Genomic DNA, 8,232 nt, shown 5'->3' with positions numbered 1-8,232 from the left:
ACGCAGGTGGAATTTCGAGGGTGATTTTCTATTTCCCATCCAGTCATCCAGGTTCTTCTTAGAGGGATAGTGAAGTACTTTGCTTGACGTGGAGAGGAAGTCTGTTCCACAGATGGGGGGTCTCTGGGAGACAAATCTGTCTGGCCAGCAAGTCCTATTGATGTCGCAGACCAAGTTGAGGTTTTGCGTGTAGGTCATGCAAGTGGAGTTTGGTTTGCGGATATGCAGCAGTTTCATCTAGGTGGGGTCAGAGATTCCTTTCTATGCCAGTCGTAGATCACCTCTCTGAGGAGTCTGCATGAGATGGAGTAAAGGGACGGGGCTTTTAGCCTATCCATGTGGGATAGATTTTTGAAGCCCTGGATTCTTCTGATCAGGAACCCTTGTGGTTTTTCCAGCTGCTGCATGTAAGGTACATGCCAAAAGGGGTGTTATACTTGAAGATGGGCCTGATAAGGTAGGAATACAGGGAAGTTATGGCTTCCTTGTTCCTGGAAGAAATTTCCTTACTAATGAGGTGAGCCACTGAGCCACGTAGAAAGCTCTCTGTACAATGGAGGCAACATGATGGTCAGAAGTTAGATTGCTGTCAACTTGGGTGCCCAGGTCCCTCACAACTGCTTGCGTGCTTAGGATGTTATTAATGTGATAATTTGTGGAGATATCACTCTCCCCAAAGAAGATGATGGATGTTTTGACATTTAGTTTGAGGCTGTGTTTCTGGCACCAGTCATTTGTCTGGGTGAGATCTTCTTGTAATATGTCTACATCACTAAGGGAGTTGGTAACAGAGCCCAGCTTGTAGTCTTCTGCAAACGTGGTCAGCCGTAGACCTCTGGTTTTTGGCTTTCATGTCTGAGAAGTATATCCCAAACAGGAGGGGCCGCAAGACCGATACCTGGGCTACACCACTCATTACGTTTCTACTGCTTGAGCTAGCTTCTGCTATTTTGACTGAGTACATTCTGTCAGTGATCCAATTATCTACCCATCTGGTCACATACACATTTACGCCAGACTGGGATAGTTTATTATGCTAGGGTGGGGAATAGTGTCAAAGGCCTTGGCTTGGTCAAGGTAGGCAGAAGAGTGCACAGTCTTCCCCTCATCCATGGCTTTAGTGACTGACTCAGAAGTCTACCAAATTTAACAGGCATGATCTCCCTTTGACAAAACCAAACTGTATGGGATCAACCGTTTTGAGGTTGCTGATGTCCTTGTTAATGTGGTCCATGATAATGCGTTCCATGGCCTTGCAAATCAGGCTAGTTAGGCTGATAGGTCTATAGTTACCTGGATCAGTGGGCGCTCCACCTTTGTGCAGAGGTATGACGGTGGCTATCCTCCATTCGGCTGGGACGAAACCAGTACTCAGGCTTAGGTTGAACAGGGTGCCTAATGGTGCTGCGAGTTCCTGCCTGAGTTGATGCCAGATGCAGCCTGGGATGTTATTGGGCCCCATGGAAGCTGTGTTTTTAACCTTGGAGAGGGTGGTAATCACTTGTTCCCTAGAGGTAAGGATGGGGGTAGGTGCTGGGGTGTCCTGGATTACTGATTGGGGGGGGGGGGCAGAGGGGTGAAGTTTTCACTGAACCTGTCTACCAGCAAGTTGGCTGTATCCACGGCATTTGTGTACGTGGTGTCCTAGACAGTCTGTTCTGAGCAGATTTGGGTGTTTCCCCTTAGACTGCAGACATTTGAAGAAGGCAATTATGGTTGTCTTTAGTAAATGTGACCAATTTGGAGTCAGCTTTGGAGGACTTCAGTAATACTCTTATTTGCCTATTTAGACCAAGGCGAGAGTACAGTTTGGCACCTGCTCCTTGGTCCTGGATAGCAATTTTTTTTCCTTTTGTTGTAGAGTTTATAGATGATGTTCTTAGTGTTTCACTGTTGCAGTCATCACATTTGGGTTATCTGCTTTCAGTAGCCTTCAGTTGGCATGATTAACAAAGTCTTGAGCCCTGCGTTTGGTTGCTGTCTCTTCTTCCGTGACGTCACGGGTATAAAACATGCAGCCGACACCATTACATCAGTCTTTCTTGCCGTGCAGTGCCCGAAGCAGTTTGCAAGTGCCGGTCGGCCGACTCTTGAAATTTTTCAAGTTTCAGAACCGAAGTCTTCAACTAAAGGTTCATAGGTTCATACTAGGCTATCTGCCCTAGGGCATTTATAAGCCTAGCCAGAGTGTGTTTGGCTTTCGCCACCCATTTTAAATTAATTTTGCTATGCCCTTTTTATAGGTTCATACTAGGCTATCTGCCTTAGGGCAACAATGTAGGCCTCGAACCCAGGACCCTGTACACCATAGTCACAGTAGTTAACCACCAAGCCATCACAGAGATGAAGCTAAGCACCCCTTTGGGGAAACCTTTTCTTGCTCCTTACCGATGTCAATAAAAGTTAATAATTAAACATTACACTGGAGGTCTTACGTGAATGGTTGAATTTAATATAAAAAGTGTAAGACAGTATATAAAGTTACATTTATTGTGTAGGAAGGACAAACTACATGGTGAAAGCGAATATGGTTTACTAGGAATAAGTATTTTAACAAAGTTTATTATTTGATATGTGACAATTTTAGATTGTGAATATTACTTTAAAATTTTTTTTAAAAGGAGACCATGAGAGCTGATAGGTTACAGCCGACAGGCGAAGTTATTTAAATGGCACCAAGTATTGCACTAGTTTTTGTCTGAAGAAGTCTGGATAAGATCCGGACGAAAAGCGCTTTACATAAATTTGTACGAGGAGTCCTGGTTTGTACTTTTAACTGGAGTATATGTGTGTACCTTTTATCGAGTTTACGTGGCATTTTATGCTAATAAAACTGGGAGAGTTCTATTGTGTTTGGAAATTGGTGCTTCTGTGGACTTTTACAGTTAATAATTAGTTTATAGCTGATATCCACCAGACAGGTTTACTCTTCCTTGAGGAGGGGGATTTTGTCCCGTCTGGTATTGCTGAATCCATGCATTTATATAAATGGTCGTATAGTACTTTGGTGTAGGTTTGGACATTAGTGCCAGATGTTCTTAGTGTTTCACTTACAGTCATCACATTTGGGACATTTCTGAATGGAGAGCACACTGCTTCCATTTCTGCTACAAACAGCATGGAAAGCCTCTCCCAAGGGGGTCAGGACACATTCCACCATAGCAGCTTCCACCTCTCCAGCTTTCCTCAGAGGAGTCCCCACCAGGGACATCCTTGAGGCTGCCACCTGGATATCTGTTCACACTTTTTTACCAAGCATTACCACCTGCCTCTCTCTTCCAAATCCAGGGCAGGGTTTGCCTTTGCAGTCTTGCAGGGCATCCTAGCCATCCCCTAGTTTCCTTGAATGCCTCCACCCATTTCCTCAGCTTTGGGAATCTACCCAAGTGATATTGCAACAATGAAACATGAAGAACATGGTACAGTTGTGTACACTTTCCGTAAATGTAGATGTTAGAGTGTATTCACTGTTGCAGTCCGGGATGTCCTTCAAAGATGCATCTGCAGTCATAACATATGGGTTGTCCTGTCTCAGGCAGCCCTTCGGTCGGCCGGATTCCAAAGTCTGGGTCTGGCCTCGGCTGATGTCGCACTTTCCCCGACGTCAGAGCGCCTGGGGTATAAAAGCATCAGCCGACTCCATTTTCCTCAGTCTTTCTTGCCGCGCAGTGCCCGAAGCAGAAGCGGTGCGCAAGTGCCGGTCGGTCAGATCCAGTGATTTCAGCTACCGAAGACTTCGAAAAAAGCTAAGTACCCCGTTGGGGACTCTTTCTTGCCTCAGCCGATGTCAGACAAAGTAAATAATTGTTTAACTTGTGGGAAACAAATACCTCATAAGGATTTCCATTCTTACTGCCTTCCTTGCTTGGGCCCAGACCACGACGTATCGGCCTTTTTAGCCTGTGCCTCCTTCAACCGACGAACGCTTAGACGTCGGTCGGAGTTTGCAGAGGAATTTTTTGGAGCCGATTTTGCTTATAAAATGCCGTCGGAAACTCCGACTTCGCATATGGTCAAAAAACGCAAGGAAAAGGACCGACACTCGCGGCCCGCGGTTTCGGCTGAAACCATGGCTAGGCCTACCGTGAGTGTCTGTTTCGGCCGAAACCAAGTCCTCGGCGTTTCCTTCTTCCGAAACCATACTTCCGACCACCGAGGCCCGAGAGGCCCCGGCTGAGTCGGCTTCACAGCTACCTACCGAAGCTAGTGTTCAGGAATTGTCCGACACCATACTTTGGACATTTCAACCCCTGCACGTGGGGCAGCTAGGCCCCCTGCTTCCATGTCCATTAAGGCCTTCTCTAGGGCTAAAGCTGCCAAACTTTCAAAAGCTTTGCCTGCCAAATCTACCTCCCAGAGGCCTTCCTCTAGTTCACAGATCCTCAGCCTTGCTGAGGACCTTATTTCCTTAATTAGGGGTTCACAACCTCACCCAGACAGGACCTCTCAACCTCCTCCAGAAAAAAGGCCCAGGACTGACCCCTCTGATCCACACTCCTCTGATGATTCCACGGATGGATCTGAGTTGTCAGACCACCAGGAAGGGGCTTTCTCGCCTTATGAGGATTCAGATGCAGAGGAATCTATTCCTTCGCCCCCCCCCCCCCCCTGAAGAGTTTTCCTTTGGTGAGACTCTACACTCCATGAGAGAGCATTTTCAATGGCAAGGTCAGGATTTCTCTGATTCTAGAAAAGGATTAAGGACCTTTTTGCATTTGCCTCAGCATAGGCCCTTAGCTATACCTCCTGTTCTGAATGTAATTGATGATGTGTACAATGATGTCAGTACAGCCCCTGATACTCTCCCTCTGGCCCCTGCCAAACCTGACAGATACTACAGGGTCCCAGATTCTCATTTCCATTTGTATAAAGCCCACTCTGCAGACCCAGCAACTATTTCCCAGGGCCCTAAAGGGGTTGCGGCCGTTACTACCAAAAATCCTCTACCCTCTGACAGAGAGTCAAGAGCTTTAGAGAGATGGGGAAAGAAGGTGTATACTTCTGCAACTCTTTTGGTCAGAGCATTAAACTGTAAATTTCATATGATACAGTACCAGGAGTATTTGTTAGATGAACTTAATAAGAAACTTTCTTTTCCTGAACCCCTAGACCGTAAATCCCTTCAGGATTTGGTACACAACTCACAACAGGTTAGTAATCATTTCTTAAAATGTGGCTATGATGCACTGGAGGCTTCATTTAGATCAGCTATGACTGGGGCAGTTATTCGTAGGCATGCCTGGCTGAAGGAGCAATCTTTGCCAGACCATGTCAAAGCTAAACTCCTGGATGCTCCAATGGAGAAACTAAATTTATTTGGCTCCTCTGCTCAGGAGATCTTAAAAAAGGTTGAAGAAAAGGCAAAATCTGTACAATCAGTTAGAGTTCCTGCAAGTTCAACCACCGAGATTCAGCAGAAACTGGCCTACTAAAAATTGGTCCTTTCCAGACTCGGACAGAGCCCAGAGAGGCAGGAACAGGCGCCCTAGAGGCAGAGGTCAATCCAAGGGCTCCTACAGAGGCCGTCAGTGGCAGCCTGCCAACCAGAGGAGTAGTGCAACAACAACAACTACTACACCAGGACAGGGTCAATGACTTAACTCTGATTCCGCCTACCAGGGATCAACTGGAAGCACCCTTGGGCGGAAAACTGGCTTTATTCTCAAAAAATTGGCATTATATCACAAAGGATACATGGACACTGCAAATAATAGACAAAGGATACAGGTTCCATTTCCACACTTTGCCAAAAAGAGGCGGAATGCCAAACCTTCCACCAAATCAGAGGGCAGAGGCTTTAAAACAAATCAGCAATTTACTTCAGATGAAAGCTATAGAAAAGGTACCATCTTCAGAACAAGGCCAAGGATTTTACTCCAGACTATTTTTTGTACCAAGAAAGGAAAATCAATGGAGGCCTATTTTCGACCTGTCCGCACTGAACACTTACCTCATTGTGCCAAAATTCAAAATGCTGACCCTACAGCAACTTCTTCCCATGTTGGGCAAGGAGTCTTGGCTGGTGACTCTAGATCTCAAGGAGGCATACCTGCACGTCCCTATTCGACCAAACTGCAGAAGACACCTCAGATTTCTTGCAGGATCAGAGCATTATCAATTCTCAGCATTGCCCTTTGGCTTATCTACTGCGCCCAGAGTATTCACGAAATGCTTGGCGTCAGTAATTGCACATTGCAGACTACAGGGAATTCAAATTTACCCATACCTGGACGACTGCCTAATACAAGCGGACAACAAGGAAAATTTGATAAAGGACTTGGCCTATGCCATTCACCTGCTACAGACCTTGGGATACACAGTCAACATCCAAAAGTCAAGACTAGTACCATCCCAAAGGATAAGCTTTTTGGGTGCAGATCTGGACACACCCACCCAAATGGCCTTTCTCACAGAAGAAAAACAAAAACAACTTCCAGATTACTACATGATTCTGACAAGACAAACTCGGCTTACTGCAAGGAAAATCCTACAGGCCCTGGGTTACATGGCATCCTGCATAATCCTAATACCGCATGCCAGGCTGCATATGAGGAAATTACAATGGTACCTCCGGAGTGTATGGTCTCAGCACAGTCAGTTTGGAAACCATGATACCAATCATTCCTTGCCTTCAAAAGGAATTCCTGTGGTGGGCTCAGACCTGCCAGTCCAACAGAGGGTTGCCTTTCAACAAACCAAAACCAAGGCAGACCATCACCACGGACGCCTTAGACCAAGGATGGGGAGCACACATGGGGGACAAATGTATCCAAGGCCTATGGCCTCAGGGACAGCTAAGCATGCACATAAACCAAAAGGAAATGCTGGCAGTGAGGCATGCAATCGAGGCATTCAAACCCTTCCTCCAACAAGGACACCTGCTAATAAGGACAGACAACACCACGGTCATGTGGTACATAAACAAGCAGGGAGGCACACATTCTTATCCTCTATGCCGGATGGCTATGAATCTGTGGGAACTATGCCTGAATCTCAGTATCCAACTACAGGCCCGATTCGTGCCAGGGAAAGAAAATGCACTGGCGGACAGCTTAAGCAGAACTACCATGGATGCACACGAATGGATGCTGCACCCAGACATCTTCCAACTCGTAGCAAATACATGGGGAATGCCGGAGATAGATTTGTTCGCCTCCCCACTCAATCATCAACTGAAGACATTCTGCTCAAGGACATACCACCCACAAGCTTGGAGGGTGGACACTCTCTCTCTCTCTTTCAGCTGGAAATCCTTAACAGTATATGCCTTCCCACCTCTCCCATTGATGTACAAGGTTCTACTGAAGATCTGAGAGGAACAGCCAAAAGTGATGCTAATAGCTCCGGACTGGCCCAGACAGCACTGGTATCCATTATGGAGAAGCATGTCTCAGGCAAAATCATGGCCTCTCCCCCTATGGCCTCTTCTGACGCAGAACAATTTCAAGACCCTGCATCCCAACTTGAAAACATTGCAGCTAACTGCCTGGAAAATTCCTTAAATCCCAATCAAGCTGCTTTATCTCAGAGGGTGAAGGACATTATCCTGGAGGCTCGCAGGCCTTCCACAAGGAAAACATACTCAGCTAAATGGAAGAGATTTCTCATTTGGAGCACATCAAAGGGCACAGATGTCACAGTGGCAAACCTAACACATATCCTAGAGTACTTAGCAGAATTGTTCCACAATGGCCTGCCTTTCTCTTCCATTAAGATTCACGATTCGGCAATTTAAGCAGAATACAATGTGGATCCACCTATCTTCTCACACCCTCTCCTCAGACAATTTCTGAGAAGGATCAAAAATATTAAACCTCCAAGAAGCCCCCCTCTACCTGCCTGGGATCTCAACTTTGTGCTGGAGAAACTGACACTACCTCCTTTTGAACCAGCAGCATCAGCGGATCTACAGTTTCTATCTTGGAAAACTTCATTCCTTCTGGCAATCACTTCAGCAAGAAGAGTATCTGAGTTACAAGCATTAATGGCAGTGCAGCCTTTTCTTATTTTCCAGCAGGACAGGGTGTCACTAAGAACCAATCCTACTTTTATGCCAAAGGTGGTATCTAGGGTATCCTTTGAACCAAGCTATTCACTTGCCTACGTTCTTCCCTAATCCACAGAATAGAGGGGAAAAACTTTTGCACACCCTGGATATACACAGACAACTACGCTACTGCTTGGACAGAACTAGCAGAAAAACTGACCAACTTTTTGTAGCATATGCAACTG

General features: G+C 46.1%; 1 protein-coding gene across 1 annotated transcript in view; it reads left to right on the top strand.

Annotated features, from left to right (window-relative positions):
- HNRNPLL (heterogeneous nuclear ribonucleoprotein L like) overlaps positions 1-8,232 on the top strand; it is a 1,042,368-nt gene that overhangs the window by 138,570 nt on the left and 895,566 nt on the right. The window lies entirely within an intron of this gene.

The sequence above is a fragment of the Protopterus annectens genome, chromosome 1.part2, assembly GCF_019279795.1.
Source record: "Protopterus annectens isolate FY-2018-M chromosome 1.part2, PAN1.0, whole genome shotgun sequence".
NCBI lineage: Eukaryota > Metazoa > Chordata > Ceratodontiformes > Protopteridae > Protopterus > Protopterus annectens.
Note: the sequence above shows the minus strand (reverse complement) of the source record. Positions and strands in the feature narration are given on the sequence as shown.